At 42.0% G+C, this 20281-nt stretch overlaps 1 protein-coding gene across 3 annotated transcripts in view; it reads right to left on the reverse strand.

Annotated features, from left to right (window-relative positions):
* Positions 1-20281, reverse strand: part of Atp10b (ATPase phospholipid transporting 10B (putative)) — a 289706-nt gene that overhangs the window by 134243 nt on the left and 135182 nt on the right. The window lies entirely within an intron of this gene.

A 20281-nucleotide genomic window follows, 5' to 3' on the forward strand; every position in this document is an offset into this window, starting at 1 on the left:
GAAGTCTCTATTAGCCACCAGTCTAGAGGCATTCATGTCATATTTTGACAGCCTGAGTGTCCTAAGAATTTGCTTGAGACTAAATTAAAAAGTAGTGGACTAATTTCTTCGGTGGCATGTTTTTTTTTTTGTTTTTTGTTTTTTTTGTTTTTTTTTTACTGATAATTCTTATGCATATCCACAATGAAAAAGAGCAAGTAGGGCAGAAAGAAATACAAAAGGTACAGCTTAAGAAAAAGAGAAGCAGGATGTTTAATATTATAGCCAAGGCATGGGTTGAAAGACTGTAATTGTTAAGAGGCATTAGTTTCATTAAGTAGAGACTTTTTTCTCTATACCAGAACAATGGGAAGAGAGCCTTTACAGCAAGGCCCCATCTAAGTTAAGCTAAGTTTCCAGCTTGAGAAAGGCAGAAAAACAGCTCAAGAAGATTTTTGCATCTAAAAGGCAACTGCATACAAAAGCTGTTGTTAATATGATTCAAGGGGACAAAGGTCTTTCCTGAATTGGTAGTGGAACTTGGTGGTATCATGCACCTGGTATTGGCTTGGAGGCATAAAGAATGCCAGAGTGATGGAATTATGGCTTCTCTTCCGAAGTTTTAGAGAGCCACTGAAGCCATAAAAGATGTGGCCTTGTTTCAAAGAATAATAAGAAAAAAACTACTGAGAAATTCAACAATGTGAATCCATTTTAGATATCATTCTGAATCCATTTATATGCATTTTAAAAAAGGCAACTCTCTAGGGATAGAAGGTAGATCTGTGGCTTACAATATTTAATGGTAACAGGATGGGGACTACAAAGGGTCTAGGCTTGATGGTAATGGAAAATTCCGGTCTGTATTGTGATGGTGTCAATCTAAAATATATGAAAATATGAATGGGGGAAGATGAGATCAAATCAGATTATATTCACATAATAAATTCTGCAACAGTAAATAAAATATGTAAGTAAATACTTTCTATTATGTAAGTAAATATTTTCTCTTTTCTATTATGTCCCCAATTAAGTTATTCAATCCAAATATGTATAATAGAGGTGAGAATAGTCTTTGGAAGTTTAGCAAAGATGAAAAGGTTCAGATTTTCCTCCTTCCTTCTTCCTATATATATGATAGGCAGTAGGTTTTTTATATTGATAGCTTCAATTGTATGTGATGTACACTGAGACACATACAGATGTACATCTGTTTAAGTAATATTGGTGGCTCCTCCTGCCATTCCATCTGCTCCCAGAACATATGCCCCAGAGAATGCACAGATGAAAGACATGAATAGCCAGAGTCCCCCCAGTTTTAAACCCTTTAAGCCAACTGAAAGTGAACTCTGTGTTTTTAGACACCCATTTTTGACAGCATTGTTCCCAGTGGCTCTCAAACCTTAGCTGTCCAGGGCTGTAAAAATAAAATCGTGCACAGATTATGTTTGTCAGCTTAAAAGATTTTCAAAGGTAATTTAGACCAAAATTGATTTTTAGTTTTTAGGGCCAGCTGTCAAAGCTTATTTTTATACACATTGTAACTTGATTGAACTTCAAGGAGAACCACAAACCTTCACAGACTACAAGGCATTCTGTGCTTGTCTACCTTTGATGGAGAAGCTGTTACTTGGCAAAGCATTTCATTTCAGTGTGGACAGTTTGCCAACTATGGAGTCACGTTGTGAACACCATTTACTGACCTTGGTTCTGTCACATGGAGGATTTATAGCTTTCCAATTGAGGTTCTCTTCAAGTGTCTGAAGGGTTATCTGGTCTTTTTAGAACACTAAATAATGCCATCACTAACTAATTTCTTCTCTTCTGTAATTGGCCGAGAAATGGCCAGTGCCCTCAACCTCAAACCAGTGTTGAATTAGACAGTATTATTTTGGAACTGCCTGTCCTCAGCTTACTTAATGCTAATTATTGCAAAGTCTGGGAGGCTTTTGAGTATGAAGAGTTCATATAGTATTTTTGTCTTCCCAATTTATCCCTGCATGAACACTTAGCATTAGCAAGAGTTTTTGGACCTTAGATGACACCATCCCCATCCTGCTGTCAATCACTTTGGAAAATATACCATCCCTTGATAGCTCTTAATTGCCATGGTTCTCATAATGCGGGATGTCCTTCTGTATATGGGTTGCTTTTATTGGTTGATGAATAAGCTGTTTTGGCCAATGGCTTAGCAGAGTAAAATCAGATGGGAAATCTGAACACACACACACACACACACACACACACACACACACACACACAGACAGATAGATAGATAGATAGATAGATAGATAGATAGATACAGAAAGAGAGAGAGAGAGAGAGAGAGAGAGAGAGAGAGAGAGAGGGAGATGTCATGTAGATGGCGAAAGAGAAAGATACCACCAGAACAGAAGCGTGCCTGGTAAGTCACAGCCTCATGGTGATACACAGATTAATAGAAACGGGTTAATTTAAGATATAAGAGCTAGGTAGAAATACACCTAAGCTATTGGTAAAGTAGTGTTATAATTAATACAGTTTCTGTTTGATTATTTGGGTTTGGGTGACTGGGAAATGAATGAGCAGTTGCTGCTTACAAAACGGTATTTACTGTCTGGGGGCATGGATCTACATAGGAACTAAAAAAAAAAAGCTTAAGAAAATAAAAAGGGCTTATAGACCCACAAAAAGTGGGAGCCAAGTGCATGCAGCTTCTTGGCAGTTCCATTTTTTTTTCCAGATAGGTGTGGCTTCTTAAAGAGATGGCTTCCTGGTTTGGTTTGGCACAAACAGTTCTGATTCTTTTGAGAAGTTCCTGTTCTTAAAATGTGGTTTGTGAGCAGATGCTACTAGTTGCTTAATGGCAACATAGTCCACTGTGTCCCTGGAGTTGGGGCGGTGAGCATGACTTGCAGAGGCAGTGACCATGACTCTGCCATGTTGTATGAGTGGAGTCAACAGGCAGAGCTGCGGAGTTGGTCCTAGCCATTCCTGCTTAGAATTTTTTTAAAAAAGATGCTCCTGGTCAGAAAATGATTACAGATACACAGTAAAGACAGATTTAGACAAAAATATAAACCTCTGAATGGGTCACAGTTAGTCTAAAATAATGTACATCGGCTTGAGAGAGAGGAAAAATATAGACAAAAGTACAGATAGTCATAGATTAAAGGAATAAAGATAATAAAATAAATATTAAAAAGTAATAGAGTAAATAAAATAAGCCATGTAAAGATGGAAAATACACAAAGAGCCTGGATTACGCCTATTATTGTATTTTCTTTGAATTTTTTGACTACAGAGAGACATTTGATTCTGGGGGCTGCGAAGTTAAACCAACATAAAGGTATCTTAATGTCAAAATTTGAGTCTAAGGATTTATTACTTTGGAAAAGATGTTCTGCTTTTGTTTCCACAGAGGATGAGGGCCTATAGATTCCTTCCAGGCTAATGTGGTTTGATGGAACAAGACTTTTGTGAACCCTAAAAATAACTTCGCCCAGCAAATAGCAGGAAGAGTTTGGAGAAAACAAAGCCCAAATTCTCATAACAATTGTTGATAAATGTTTGTTTTCATTTAAAGAGGGTTGATAATAAATGATTAAATTGTCACAGTCAATCTCTTTCTTAAAAATGTGTGGGGAAATATGATATAAAGATGAATACTTTGCATTGGTATGAATCTTGGTCTACTGATACAAATTTAAGGTTGATTTGTTACACTGTGTATATGTATTTCTGCTTAGTCATTTATCATAGTAAAACTTTTAGTCATGTTAGGTTTTCTAGATATATAGAGATATGTTTCACTCCAATAGATAATCTTCAACACTTAACAGGCCTACAGAATATGGCATTTAAAATTCTCTAAGATCTTAGACTTTTCTACAGTGAGACATGTCTACTTTGGCAGCACAAATTACTTCAGAGGGGTTGATGAGCGTTAAAGAAAACTCATTATCGATTTTGCCTTTAATGTAACAAGGCTAGTCATTTGAGCAAGAAACTGCTGCTCCCTAGACTAGTTGATGATATACTGTATGAACTGGACATGCAGGACCCATAGAAAAGCGACTGCTGAACTTTCCAAAAGGTGGGATGATCCTTCAGGGTTCCTACTTCATGAAAGAGTCTGCCAAGACATTTGGCAAGACACAGAAGAAAGTGACTAACAATCTGCCAATTTAGGTGAGAGAGTTTTTCAAATTTCTGGCTTCATGGAAAAGCCTGTCGGATATTATAAGCTGAAGAAATTTGGGTGACCATTCAGGCAGCATGGTGTCTCTGTGAATTCTAGAGTTTTGGACGTTGCTTACAGTACACTTTCTATTTACTTAGGTAATATTATATCCTTCTGAAGTCTTTGAAGAGTTGAAGACAGATAACTATAGCTTTAATTTTCCTTAGTCATAATTTTTCATAAAGGAAAAATTAGATATAAAACTTTAGATTCACAAAAATAGTGATATATCTTATGTGATATGTACACACACACACACACACACATATATATATACATATAAAAAGAGAGAGAGAGACAGAGAGAGAGAGCGAGAGAGAGAGAGAGAAAGTAGGCAGAGTCAAGGAGATGCCATGTAGCTGCCGAAGGAGAAAGACGCCAGAACAGACCCTTGCCTGGTAAGCCACAACCTCATGATGATACACAGGTTAATAGAAATGGGTTAATTTAAGATATAAGAGTTAGGTAGAAATATACCTAAGCTATTGGTCACGCAGTGTTATAATTAATGCAGTTTCTGTGTGATTATTTGGATCTGGAAGGCTGGGAAACGAATGAGAAGTCTCTGTTTACATTCTCATCTCCGTGGGATATGATAAGCTCATAGAATAGAAATGGCTTCTATCTTCCTTACTCCCCTCCCATTTAGGGAGTTATTCAAACACAGACATGGTATTTAGGAAGTTACATGTTGATTCTGCATAGAGTCTCTGCTGCTACCAACAGTGGACTGAGACCTCTCTCAGGCTTGTGAAAACAGCTGTCCTGGAAGCAGTCATGCTTTCTAAACTATTCCCAAGTAAGCCCATCACAAGCTGTCAGCCTCCAAACACTCTTTTACCCTGAAGAGCGAGGAAGAAAAGACAAATAGCTCTGAAGAAACACTTCTGCAAACTTAGCAAACAGAATGGCTATACAGAATCCCCCGATGCCTTATTGTACTAATGCCATTAGACAGTGCAATACGTTTTGCCTCCATAGAGGTCCAAAGGAAGAATACTATCGCTGCTCTCAGTTATCTTCAGTTATCTCAGTTATCTGATCATTTATAGAGGTCTATCTTTATCTAGGAATATGCTAGCAGAGCTTGTCGGTTAACCTAGTTTGTAAGTTACTCTGTCATCAGGAACAAATACAGTTAACCATAGCAGCCTACAAAGAAGGAGGAATCATTGATTAGTTAAACTTATTCTGTGTTGTATACTTCTAAAGGCTTTTTTTCTATCTCTATAGTTCATTTGAGCCTCTTATTATTGTTACAAGCAATTTGAAGCAGACAATATTGGGGCTGGAGGGTTAAGTCTGTAAAACTGACTTGCAAGCATGAGGACCTGAGCTCAGATTCTCAGCACTCACGTAAGAGTCAGCTTGCAATCCCATCATTTGGACAGATCCCTGGAGCTCATTGACTCGCCAGCTGAGCTGAATCAGTATGATCCAAGTGGAGTGAAAGACTGCCTCAAAAAGGAGGGACTGAAGAATAAGGCACCCAGTGTTGACCTCTTACTGCCATACAACCTTCATACTCAAGGACATGTGTATACACACACACACACATGGAATGCTCTTAGTTATATTTAACCCTGATAAAATGTTCTGGAAACTAAGAGCATAGCTAATGATAGCAGTTAGAGATCGTTCTGGTGTCTCAGATTTGTCTGGTAGGTACACTGACAGCTTAGAGGTCTTTTTTATAAGCTGTTTTCTTTCTTTAATTTTTTTTTAAAACTTTACGTACTAGCCTCAGATTCCCCTCTCTCCCTTTTTACTTCTCCTCCACTTTCTGCCCCTATCTCACTCTTCATCCACTCCTCAGAGGAGGTAAGGTCTCCCTTGGGGAGCCAACAAAGTCTGGCAAACAGATGAGGCAGTACCAAGTTCCTCCCCCTGTGTCAAGGCTGAGCAAGGTATCTCACCACAGGGAAGGGGCTCCAAAAAGCCAGTTCATGTACCCAGTATATGTCCTGGTCCCACTGTCAGTGTCCCCCACAACATATCAAGCCACATAACTGTCAACCACATTCAGAAGGCTTAGTTCGGCCCCATACAGGATTCTTAGCTATCAATCCAGAGTCTGTGAGCTCCCATTAGCTCAGATCAGCTGTCTCTGTGGTTTTCTCAATCATAATCTTGACCTGATGTGGGATTCCCTCTTTTCAACTAAGCTCGAAGAGCTCAGCCCAGTACTTGGCTGTGGATCACTGTATCTGCTTCCATCAGTTACTGGATATAAGTTCTATGATGACAATTAGGGTAGTAACTAATCTGATTATAGGGAAGGCCCGTTCAGGCACTCTCTTCATTATTGCTAGGAGTCTGAGCTAGGGTCATCCGTGTGGATTCCCTAGCAATTGGATTCTCCCTAACCCCATAATGGATCCCTAAGATAAAAAACATTAATGACAGCTTATACTGGAGAGGATGTGGAGTAAAGGGAGCATTCCTCCACTGCTGGTGGGAGTGTAAACATGTATGGCATGTTTCTCAGAAAACTGGGAATCAATCTATCCCGAGACCCAGGATTACCACTCCTTGGAATATAAACAAAGGATGCACAATCATACCACAAGAACATTTGCTCAAACATGCTCATGGCAGCATTATTTGCAATAGTCAGAATCTGAAAACAACCTAGATGTCCCTTAACTAAAGAATGGATAAAGAAAAATGTGGTACATTTACATAATGGAGTATTACTTGATGATTAAATACAAAGAAATCTTGAAATTTGCAGACAAATGGGTGGAACTAAAAAAGAAAAAACATCATGAGTGAGATAACCCAAACCCAGAAAGACAAACATGGTATTTACTCACTCATTAGTAGACATTAGACATGAAATTAAAGGTGACCAGGCTACAATCCACAACCCTAGAGAAGTTAGATAAATACAAGGCCCCTAAGGGGCACATACATGGAGGGTCCCAGGAAAAGGAAATAGTTAAGATCTCCTGGATAAATTGGAAAGAGGAATAGAAGGGAAGGGTGGGGGATGGGAACATGAGGGCTGGATATGGCCGAGTTGGGGGAGAGGCAGAAGGGGGAAGCAATGAAAGTTGTTAGCTCTTTTCTATAGACCATTATTATCGTCATCTAAATAACTATTATTTTCAAACTATTAAGCATTTGCTAAGCTTTGGGCTAAGCACTTAGCAAACATATTTTTTCTCATCTCATTTTTTTATTGTTGTTATTGCACTATACATTTTTCTCCACTCCCCTCTGGCTCGGCCATTAAAAGCTAGGCTCACAACCATTACTTTTATACTGAACCGTCATAATAAGCATATGCAGAAGAAGTACAACTATGAACATGGAGTTTTCAACAATTAGATACTTGCTTGAGTTGTCATTTTCAATGTACGATGGCCTGATATATAATCCCAAGGAGCTGATGTGTTCTCTGACTTTGGGTTTATTAGGGTTAATGGTATCTAATGAAATCCACTTTAGGTACCAAGAGGGTTAGCTCACCTGGGGACCATTTGTACCAATGGGAAGGAAAATCTCTTGAGATGTGCACCATAGCAACCCTTCTCTCACGCTAGTAATTTGCAGAGCTGTGATTTATTATCTAAGCCTGTGCACTTTTGGACTGAAGATGTCGGCACAGTGTTACACTGTACACTCAGGAAGCTCGCCCCATTACCCAGACCTCTCATAACTGGTCACTTGAACAAAAGAAACGGGACTTGAGAGACACTTAAGTTGTGCTCTTTGTAAGCCTCACAGGGCTGGATTCTTCATACTGGAAATATGAGCAGCAAGGAGCGATGGCTTGTTGGTGATAAAATGTCAATAGTTACCTCAGGTGCTAACCTTCAGTCATTCCATGGTAGGACTTGCCATTTCACTTGTTGAGAAGTAAATATTAGCAAGAAAATTAGTAACAACAATAATAAACAACAGTGACCCTACCTTTCAACCCCTTATATCCTGAATTCAAGCATCATCGCTGTAAAAGACAGTGGCAATGACTTTCTGGACGTAGAAATTGGGATAGAAAGAGTGAAGACCAGTTTTGGGTGTCAGTGAGGGTCTCCTGGGACTTGATGGCTTTTGTTTCTAGTTGGGCTCTAGTGGCTCTAGTTGCCACTCATTGGGTGGCATTCTGGACACCCTATAGATACCTTGACTAGTGTCCTGTGAGTGACTGAAAGGTATAATGATATGACTTCTGATTGACTAAAAACAATCTATGTGTTGGCAGATTTCTCAAAGCAATCCCTTGGGGGCCTGAAGTTATTACTGGCAGATACGTCTCGCTGAAACAGGAGGGAACGGAATGATGTGATGATCAGCATGATAATGGTGGTGATAAGAGAGGTATGGTATGTGCTGAGTCCTCTCTCTGTGTGTTGGGCTTTGCTGAACGCTTAATGCAAAGTGTTTAAATAAATCATGGTCATGACTCTATGAGGCTGGCACTTTTATTTCCCCCAATTTTTAAACAATAGAACTAAAGGAGATGCTCCAAGTGTTAGGCAGAAAAGTCCCTCTCTGTAATGATTGGAATGAATGTAGAGACTCTAAGATGTTCAAGGTGCTGAATAAAGGACAGTGACTGCTTAGCCCTACATAAGGCATTTATATATGACTCTTCTCAGTCTTGGGGGACTTCAGAGAAAAGGAGGCAGAAAGAATGGAAGAGCCAGAAGATAGGAAGAAGTTCTGCAAAATGCCATCTTCTGGGCATGGCAGTCATTACATTCATGATCTCACAGCAGCTGTGGTTGTCTGCATGGGACCTGTACAAGGCTGGGTTTGTCAACAGCCAGCAATGGCCCAGGGAGAGATTCACTGAGGAGTGGGGAACAGAGAAGATCGTGGGTGTGTGTATTGTTTGCCATGAACATGGCCATGCCAACGTTCAGACTGGTGAAGTCTTCCCTGGGTAAGTCTCAGGAAAATGGCAAGTTGTTCCCTGCTTTGTGTGTGGATGTTGACCGTTTGTGTGTGCATAAAGTGCTGACCACAAATTCTTACTCCCAGATGTTTACAGCCCAAGACTGATCTTCTACAAAGACTGCCTACCCAGATAAGTTTAATCTACTTCCTCCGTTCATCTACAGACAATGAACCTGCCTCCTCCATCCAGCTGTAGAAAATAAACATGCTGAATTTCCAGGCTGTTGATGGTGTATCCATCAGAATGCATGGTCTACCCAATCCCAGCTTTTCTGTGTGTCTGTGTATCTGTCCTTTCTTCATTCTTTCCTTGTCCCAGAGAGGTCGAGTCCAAAGCAGCGAAGGTCAGGTCAATGGGACCTTACATTTTCATGCTGAACTACTGGCTAAGGATGGTTTCCTGGAGAAGATGGCATCACTGTCTTCAACTGAGTACCCACTGGTGCATATATTTCTCTCTATGGAATAGTTCCAACCTCTAGGTCATATAGATGGCTCTAGTTTAATCCAATAGTTCACAGAACAACAACAACAACAACAAAAATCATGGCAGGAACCTTAGAAAGAGAACTATAGAGAGGACCTGGAATTAATCAGAGTGGGAGAGAGAGTAATTAAAACCTATTTATTATATATGTCTGTAAAACTGTCAAAGAAAAAGTTAAATTAATAAAAACCCAAACAACTAACCAAACAGAAAAATAAGCTGAGAGCATCAGAGACACACCTACAATCATGAAGATAGTAAACAGACAGGTGAGCCAGGACATAGACAGCCTGTGGTGTGATTATGGACTTTTGGCTCCAAACGCCAGGCACAGAACATGTGCCTTCAGCAGTGAGGTAGTTATTACTGGAGAGAGTTGATGGGAGAAAGACAATCTTGGAGTTTAAAGAAAAAAATAATGGCCTAGTAAGAGAAAGGCTGTCTGAATGAGTTAAGCTCCTTACCTAAGACGTTTGACATTTTATTTTCATTTTTCTCCAGCTTCACAGCTGTGGGGAGAGAAAAGGAGCTGGACGCAACAGCAGGTGGGAAGAAGTCAATCTGCAGGATGATTAAGTTAAACATTGCAGCAACCAGCTTGAGGGCAGGGAGCCAGGGCAGAGGAGGAGGACAGCAAAGGATTGTGACCTGGGCCCCCACCTAAGCATGAGGCGGCCCACCAAGGGATAGCTTTAGCAGCGCCAAAACAAAACTGAGTTAAACTTCTGTTTAAATCACATGAAGTCTCTAAACGAATTAAAGAACCAGATAATACCTCTGACATAACTGTGTTCTGTACTCTCAGCTGGGGTTTATTTGAATGCATTTTTGATTGTCACTAATGGTGTGTGTGTGTGGGATGTGTGTGTGTGTGTGTGTGTGTGTGTGTGTGTGTGTGTGTTTTAGTGACATGTGAATAGAGGCTGGGGATGTTCCTGCCCACTCCATGATGCATAGGACAGCACCTGAGCAGAGTTACCCAGTCCAAACTGTACACACTAAGGTTGAGAAAGGCTCTAGTTCATTTCTATAGAAATTTCATACCTTTCAGGTTTTATTTGAAATTGTATTTTATCAGAGCCCAGAATTACCGTCCCCTCCAGTCTCCTGGAAGATGCCCTTCCTCTGAATGTTGTCATTTCTTCTTGAACTCAGGACACAGGTCTCCTCTTTTCCCAAAGGCTGCAGCTAGGTGTGTGTTTATCTGGCCAGAAGCAGGGCTTTGTGGGCAGGATCAGAGTCTACCCTTCCCTGAAGATGCCACCCTGGCAGTCTCAGGGTTATACTCTAGATCCTCTCCTCCTTCACAACAATGGGTTAACAAAGCTAATAAAACTTGGACTTGATCTTGCTTTACCACACAAAACAATGAGGTTGATTTTCAGAAATTTTGGAGAAGAACATTTACTATATTCTGATGCAGAATTTCAGGTTTTTGGGCAGACCTAAATTTCTCTTTGAAAGACCCTGTGAGTATTTCATGACAAGCTAGTTAGGACTGAGTGAGGTTCAGAGGCAGGTCAGTGTGACCATCAACAGGGACAGACACTTGACGCATGGTAAAACCCCTCTGACAGCAAGATCACATCGATTTCAAAACGTGACTCCAAATCACAGACACACGGTATTTCAGTCACTGGCTGCCCTTTGCTGTCAGCTGCTTCTTATGTGACCATTTGCTGTGGTGGCCTGGAGCCTGTGGTAGGCGGCAGGGCAGAAGTACGAGGAAGGATACAGGCTTGAAGGCTGGTATCTGACTATCACCCTGAGAGATGCTGTGACTTTGAGCATCCAACTTAATGTCTCTGTGCCTCAGTTTCCTCGTGGGGTTGCTGGAAAGCTGAGTCACTATGGAAAAGTCTTCGGATAAAGAGTACTGGGCGCTGGGCAGGTTCTCAGCAAGGGTTAGCCGCTGCGGTTATTGCCGGCGTCGTCATTAGTATGCTTTGGAAGCACACAATGGACACCAGCTGACTCTATTTTATATGCTTGCATTTTAGTGAAGGCTTCACTTTTTTTTTTAAGATTTTTTTTCCTAAAAATAAATGTGAAAAACCACTAGGTACCTTCATTTTCACATCAAGAGCTTTTAAGACTAAATGACACCCAACATTAAAGCTGGATTTTCTCTACTGTGAAGTGTGAATCGAAACTGGTATATAAGGGAGGGGCTGCATATTGCAGTTTCGGGCCAACGCATGGAGAGCTGAGGAGGGTCCTTCAGCGTTCCTTGCTCTTTTGTAACACTCCAGACATCCACGTTCACCTCCCTGTCCTTCACTGCAGTTTGTTATAGATGCCACCTAGCACACGTGGGCTGGGACCTTGTGTCCCACCTGCAAAGCGTGGGTGGTGGAAGGATTTTGGATTGTGTCAGAAACATGCATTGAAGACTACAATAATGACTGAACTTAGTGACACGGCACTGCTTGGGTCCATATAATGGTCTTTCTCACTTGTCGTCTTTGTGGTCTTGGCCACTGAAGGTGTATTTCCTGGCAGAAATGGGGAGGGGGCACAGAGAGAGAGAAAGAAAGAGAGAGATGGAGAGAGAGAGAGATAGAGAGAGACACAGAGAGAGGTACAGAGAGAATTAGAATGAGAATGTTATTCCTTCAAGGTCACATCGAAAATAGAAACAAATAGGACCAGAGCTCATTACCAAAGATCACAAGATGGCTGTTCCCAGACTGGACCCAATTTACAGGTGGACTTGAACGGTCAGACTTCCAGGTACTGTGAAAACAATATTTGATTTAGCTGTCCTGATGCAAAGGAATCAGGAGATTTTACCTGAGCCATCGGGATTACTCCCTGTTTCCTCATCAGTGGAATTGGACTGACTGTAAATTCTAGCTTCTCTGCAGCAGTCCAGTGAGGACCAGCCCTGAGCAGAGCTCAAGAGGTTAACACAGTGCTTTGCACACAGAGTCAGTTCAAGGAATATGATTGCTCGGCTGTTGTCCTTGGTGGTACAGACACTGGACCTAGACTGTGTTCCTACTCCAGGGTCTTTCTCAGGCTCTGTCTCACTCACATCTCTGTGCTTGGAAATACACTTTTCACTCTTATGTGAGGTCATCTTATTTGGGGAGGAGCTCATACAAAGGGGTTAGATGTACGGAGAGAAATTACTCAGCTCCAGGGTGAGTGAGACGTTTTCTAGCAGTTTGAAATCGGTCCACTGAAATAACACCCAGAGCCGCCAGATGGCGTCACTCATCTCCCCGATTTGTTTGTTTAGCTTCTTAACCTAAACTGTTAGCGTTTCTAGGGGGAACCTGGTACCCTATCTGTCTGAATGCTCTCACTCTACTCTCTGATGGAACTAAGACCAGTCTCAGTCCTCATTAGGAAGGAGAGAGAGAGAGAGAGAGAGAGAGAGAGAGGTCACCTGTCCAAGGTCACACCGCAAGTAACCAGCCTGTGATTTAATCTGAGGTTTTATACAGTGATAACAACTTGGCTGCTTGTAGCTCGGTCTTGTTTTCATATGGGATGATTCTGGCTGATACTGTACTGGGAGCAAAAACATCGATGCTTAAGCTGACAAGAGGATTGAGAAATTTTACTTAGGAAATGGAATATTAACTCCTCACCAGATCTGGCATCACTGGGTCTGAATCCCACGTAATGACAAAGGCCAGGACTGTGATCAAGGGCATGCATTCCAATCCACGGTGGTCCCAGCTGTTTCACTGGGCTAAGTCCTAGCATATTCATCTTCAACTCACAACCATGAATTCTTCAATAGTACATTTCTAACCCCCACTTCCCCCGTGCCAGACCACTACCCAGGCAGAAGACTTCAAACCAGCCTGGTGCGCATTGACTTGTGTTTCCCAAGTCCCAACTCTCAGTAGCTGCAAATACAGCCTCGTTAGGTAAAGGGGCTTTGCAAATGTAATTAAGGTCAGATGAAGTCACGCTGCATTGATGGGGACTCTAACCCAGGGTAATGCACCTTTCTAAAGAGAATTGATAGACCCAGAAACAGAAGGAACATGGCCGTGAGAAGACAGGGGCAGAGATGGGAGCGATGTTTGCTACTACGGTCAAGGGCACCTGGCCTAGCACAGCTGGAAGATCAAGAACACTGTCAGTTTTAGCTGCTGGAGGGTGACTGGTCCCACTGACACTTTCATTTCTGACTTCTAGCCTATGCATCCCCGGGAGAATCTATTTCTGTTGCATTATCATCTTGTTTTGCTGCTTTCTTATATAAATGCTACAAAATGAGTACAGAGTCCTCCTAGTTGTCCCTTTCATTTGCTTCCATACTTTCGTTTATCTGGTATGTGTGTAAATGTGGAGGTCTGAGTTCAACCTCAAGTACCTTCCTTAATAAATCCCCACTTTGGTTCATGAGACAGCATCTCTGACTTCTTTGGAGTTTGCTGATTCATCTAAGCTGGCCAGCCAACTAGAAAGCTCCAGGGATCTGCTTGTCTCCAGCTCCCCAGGATTAGGATTACAAACAAACACCACCATGCCCAGCTCTTGGACGTGGGTCCTGGGGATTGAACTCACACCCCCATGCTTGCATGACATGTACTTTACGGGCTGAGCCTTCTTCCCCGCCCCGATTTTCCTCACTCTTGTCTCCCCTTCTTTCCTCCTCCTCTCTGATCCGTCTTCCAGCCTGTTTCTACAGCGCATCCCCCTCCCTGTCTCAAGTCTGCTGCGCCTTCTGGCACAGAAGGGAAGACAGCCTGTTTGAGAGCTTGCCTAAGAAGGATGGAGTGAGGAGGGCTGGCAGGTGTCGGGTAGTTTACAGCTGGGTGTCACAGTCACCAGGCTGCCAGGAACAGCTGCAAGGGCCTGACCTATGTAGTGTGGATCTTGGCAATATCATCTATGGAAGCTGGGAGAACAACAAGCTTGCTTAGGACCTCATGTGAATTGGCCCAGACACCTACCCTCCTTCCCGGGCCTCTTAAAATTGACTTTCGCGGCTTCTTAGCATTCAGCAACAGCCCTCTCTTGGTGAAGCTTAGACAGAGTGTATGTTCCCTACCAAGCAGGGCATTGACAGCTTTTTTCTTTTCCTTTCCTCATTGCTTAATCTGTCCACTTCCTGATACTAATGGATTTTTAAATGAGCCTAGGACAATTGATAGCGTTTCCCAATTAAAACCAGATACCCTTCAGCCACCCTTCACATAGCCGCTCCATACAAAGAAGAAGTGCTGGGCACACAGCACCAAGTACGAGCTCTTTTATTCTCCCACCTCCTCTGCCTGCGGAGGGGCTGCCCCCTTGCTAGACCTGGCTTCTGCAGAAGTGTTCAGCCAAGGAAGAGAAGCATCCAGATGCCTTCCCACGTGATGCAGCCTGAGACTTTTTAAGCATGCTCCAGATTAGACCCAGCCAGAGGACTTTACCCAGTCCTTTCTCACATTGTTGATGCTTCACAACAATTGCCCTTACATGCTTCCCTCAGGATTGCAAGACAATATTCTTCAGTCATCGGAACTGACAGGAAGTTTGAAGGCACACAGAGTGGTGGTGAAAGATTTGTTATTCAAGGATCTCTGTTGAGTGAGTGCTACTCTGTTAGCACTGAATTTGGCCCCTTGTATAAACAATCTAACTCGTATGACATCATTTTTTTTTTTTTAACAGTATTGGGACTGATACTTCCAGGACTTGAATAATTCCTCTAAGACCGTGTGCTGGGTAAATGCCAGAGATAGATTTAGGCAGTAAGAACCCAGATCTGGTTTATTTTGGTGGTTCTTGGAGTAGATGTGAATTAAGTAGCCATATTGAGGGACTGTGTTCAAGGCTACTTTACAGCATTGGAGGGCTAACATATGGAAGGTGCAGGGGTAAGGTTTTTCATTCATTGTCTTAGTCCATATTGGAGAAGAAATACTTGGCAGTTTCAGCTCCATGATACTCATTGGTTCAATCGTCTCAGACCTCAGTGTCCTCCCACAGGACACTCAAGAATACTTCGAGGAAATTCCTCCTAGGTTTGTCTGGACATACATGGCAAGGCAGCAGCAAGAAGCAACTGGAGATAGTATTTCTTTCTGTAATCCAGTTGCCATATCAACGTTATGATTATAAATCCCGTTTCCACACCTTAATTTAATAATTCTTGACTTAATAACTGATTTAATAATTAATAATTGGCTGATAATTCTTCATTACCACCTACTAGATAAGACCTGCTATTGGCACAATTATCCCCCCAGTACAGAGAAGGCTCTGTGTGTGTGTGTGTGTGTGTGTGTGTGTGTTTAGTCTAGAGGTTGATTGTCAGGTATCTTGCTGTCTTTTTTTAATATATTCTTTATTTATTTATTTATTTATTAAAAATTTCCACCTCCTCCCCACCTCCCATTTTCCTCCCACTCCCCTCCCTCTCCAGTCCTAAGAGCAGTCAGGGTTCCCTGCCCTGTGGGAAGTCCAAGGTCCTCCCACCTCCATCCAGGTCTAGGAAGGTGAGCATCCAAACAAACCAGGCTCCCACAAAGCCAGTCCATGCAGTAGAAACAAAACCCAGTGCCATTGTCCTTGGCTTCTCAGTCAGCCCTCATTGTCAACCACATTCAGAGAATCCGGTTTGATCACATGCTCCATCAGTCCCAGTCCAGCTGGCCTTGGTGAGCTCCCATTAGATCAGTCCCACCATCTCAGTGGGTGGACACACCCCTCGTGGTCCTTACTTCCTTGCTCATGTTCTCCCTCCTTCTGCTCCTCATTTGGACCTTGGGAGCTCAGTATAGTGTTCCAATGTGAGTCTCTGTCTCTATCTCCATCCATTGCCAGATGAAGGTTCTATGGTGATATGCAAGATATTCATCAGTGTGGCTATGGGACAAGGCCAGTTAAGGCACCCTCTCCTCTGCTGCCCAAGGAACAAGCTGGGGACATCTCCTTGGACCTTGGAACTCCTTTTGAGTCAAGTCTCTTGCCAACCCTAAAATGGCTCCCTTAATTAAGAGATTTACTTCCCTGCTCCCATTGTCGCTATTAAATTTTTGAGTCAGGACCTCTCACTGAACCTGGGGCTCACTGATTCATCTAGATTAGATGACCAGCAAGTCTCAAGGATCTGCCTGCCTCCTCTTCCCTAAGGCTAGCATTAGAGGTGCAAGCAACCATGCTAGGATTTTTACACAGGTGTGAGGGAAACCAAACTCAGATCCCTGTGCTCATGTGGCAAGTGCTTGCTGAATGAACCATAAACCCAGCCTATTTCTTTCCTCCCAGTAAGTGCTGTTGGTTCTAGATCCACTAAATATTCACATCACTCCAGTCCTGCAGTCTAATCTATCACTGGCATTCAGCTCTAGGGGTCCCCTTCTTTCCTGTTTGTCTCCAGAACCATCCTCCATTTGGCTGCTGGCATGAGTACCACAAACCTGCTTTTGACACTTGAATGACTCCTCATTATCATCCAGATACATTTTATATCCTTTAATGTGCCTTATTTGGGGTATCATCTCATTTTAGCACCTGTAAACTTGTGACTGAGCTATCTACCATTTAAGGCTTGCTCATATTCAATGCCAGACACCCATGAACTTCCAGTGCCATACTTCTTCACCCCAGGTTCCTGTATATTTCAGTATTTTAACCAGGTAGGCCCTGGCCTTTCCCCTAGCTTCCCTTACACATTTTCAGATGCCAGTGTTGATTTCTTGGGAAATCTCTAGCTACATCTATTGGGAAATCTCTAGCTACATCTATACCTATGACAGCATCTTGGCTACCAGCTCTATTCCGCATATGCTTTGGTCCCTCTGATTGTCATTGCTTGCTCACCATCCTTTCTCTTCCAGACACAGAGCTCTGAGAGGCCATGGCTTGTATATTGTTAAGTGTAGCCCTGGAAGTGTGTGGTAGACACTCAAATGAATATTTATTGCTTTCTTCTCTTCCCTTCAGTTTGCTTGGAACTGACCACATCAGCCACAATTGGTTCGTCTAAAATACCCTTAGTGTCCCCAAGCTGAGTGTTGTCCCTTTATCTCCCTCTCTCATGTTCTCCTCTCTTCCTTTCACTCTTATAATGGTGTTTTGGACTCAGGCCATGAACTGTCACTTTGAAATATTTGACAAAAAAAAAAAAAACCACAAAAAACCAGAAAAGCTTACTTTTCCCTCCCTCATGTCTTCCACAGTGACAGGGCGAACTAAGCATGTAGTAGATCTCAGTTGCCATGGTAACTGATAATGGTCTAGTTCTTTCACTTTCTTTTGTAGGGGAAAAAATGTCTCTTTTTCTATAATGAGCAAGATATGAGAATTTATCCTCCTATCTTCTAGACACCTGACAGCCCAAAGTACTCTTTCAATTATCTACCGCTCTTATCCAGTCTTGAAAACTTTTTGCTCCTGGTCAAAATGGTTCCTCTTAACTCACATGTGCCACTCTGGAGCTTCCCAAAGACTTGGTGAGAGGTCTCTGTGTGCATGGGTACCATGTGTTGGCACCTTGTGTGAGGAGGAACAGTAAGGAGGGGTTTATACGGTTCCTGTTTTTATTTCAGATGAACTAACTCATGAGCTATAACAACTTTAGCTCTCTCTCAACACAAGGTCCTTTGCATAAAGCTCAAGAGAAGATTCTCTGGGGTCTGGGATTAGTGTGCAGCTCTCTAATGGGCTATCTGGGTAGGAATGAAAGATATCTATTCACAGACATTCTTCACTTTAACTAGGGCAGCCCTATTTCCAATTCTCAAGTAAAAGGAAAGAAATATATTGTCACATAGTGAGGAATTTGAACATACTAGAAAATAAAGACACACTAGAGCCAAATCAGGCTCTGGGGATGGAGCGTGTCCTTAATTAATTAATTAATTAGTTTGTTTGTTTGTTCTGTGCAAAAGGAAAATAAACCAACTCCTTCCATTTATATAGAGCCTTTATATTTCCCTGGAAAGTTTCTTATCTGCTAATTCTAGGAAGTGGATATGGTGGGGAAGTTGAAGTCCAGAGAGGTGAAATGGCCTACCAAAGGTCACAGGGGCTATTGAAGACATGTTCAATGAGAGACTCCTAGTCAGCAAATTTGTAACACAGTAACTATAATCTACATTCGAATATAGTTTGTTCCCACCAGAACTCAAGTGCAGGCTCAATTCCTCAAAACAACAGTGTTGGGAGAAGAGGGGGGTCCATGGAAGTTTTTATGGCCACCAGGGCAGAGTCCTCATGAGTATGTTAATGCCACTTCTTGAGAACAAGTGAAATCTCACTCTCTCCAGACTGGATTAGTTACCACCAGAGCCGTTATAAAATGAGGCTATCTCTTGCCTCCTCCATCAGCATGTGACCTCTCTTCCGCAGGGACTGACTCCCTTGCCTCTCACTTTCTGCTGCTAGGACCTCACAGGAAGCAAAGAAGATGCTCATCAGATGCTGTGAGATGCTGGGGACTTCTATAACTGGGAGGTAAGTAAACGTCTATTCTTTGTAAATTACCTAGTCTTAAATATTTTATTTTTACTGCAACAGACTAAGACAACATCTCACTCACTATAGTAGAGAGCTCGAACTTCTACCTCATGGTTACTTTTTTGCACTCTTCTTAATTTACTGGTCATGCCATAAATATTTAGTACAGTATTTTCTGGGACTAGAAATCTAAGCATGGGGTATTAGATAATATTCTGGAAGGTTCTGTGTATGGAGCCTCTAGCCATGTGGTAAGCTGAGTATGTTATTGCTGCTATAATTTCATGTGTTCCTCCTTGCACAGTGAGCTCAGTACTGTGATTCCCTGTTTTGAAAATAAAGAGGCCCAAAAAGGTAATGTTTCTCCCCTATGGTTGAGAAATTAATAACTTGTGGCTCTACATAGGAAGAGGCCAGAAAAGGTATGATGGGAAGAAGAACGAGAGAAAAGTCTTACACTGAACTGTTTTGTCTATCATCATGTGCTAAATCCTGTGCTAGGCTCTACCAAATTAGCGTTTGATTGAATAATGCCGCATCCCTAGGTATTTATTTTATACTCTAGGAAATGGAAGTTCAAACATGTTAAATTGCATGCTGGGATCATGAGAGTAAGCCTCAAAGTAGTAATGGCATAGTAGCTAAAACCTTGTCTGGAAATGCACACATTTTACTTTTAGGGATGCTACCTTTCATGTGCATTATCAATGACAGCATTTTTCTTTAGGTATATGTATTTGTATGTGTGTGTGTGTGTCTGTGTGTGTGTGTGTGTGTGTGTGTTCGTGTGTGTGTGGGATACCCTTGAAGGTCAGAAGACAACACTGGTTCTCCTGGAGCTGGAGTTATAGGCAGTTGTGAGCAGCCTGATATGGGAGCTAGGAACAGAGCTGTGTTCCTCTGAAAGAGGAGCCAGGGTGCTTAACCACTGTGTCATCTCTCCAGCCCCAGTGATAACAATTTTGAAAAGGCTGCAAGAGTACCAACATTATAAAACAATTTCAGACCTAGAAGAAGGCTCTGTAAATTTCTTATCTCCATGCACAGGTGTAGCGGCAGAAGAATTCTCCAACAGAGTTTCATCAGTGTTCTTGTATGCTCAGTGTAATGATCAAGAGTTAGTTGGTTAAAAATATGACCATTTTCTAACCAACGGTGCAACATTGGACAAATGTCCACCTTTCTGGCCTGTTTTAGCCTATATAAAATCTGGTGGTTGATTACCAGCAGGACACCTTTGAATCACATGCTAGTGTTGATTAATGACT

Source organism: Myodes glareolus, chromosome 9, assembly GCF_982192425.1.
Source record: "Myodes glareolus chromosome 9, mMyoGla1.1, whole genome shotgun sequence".
Lineage (NCBI taxonomy): Eukaryota > Metazoa > Chordata > Mammalia > Rodentia > Cricetidae > Myodes > Myodes glareolus.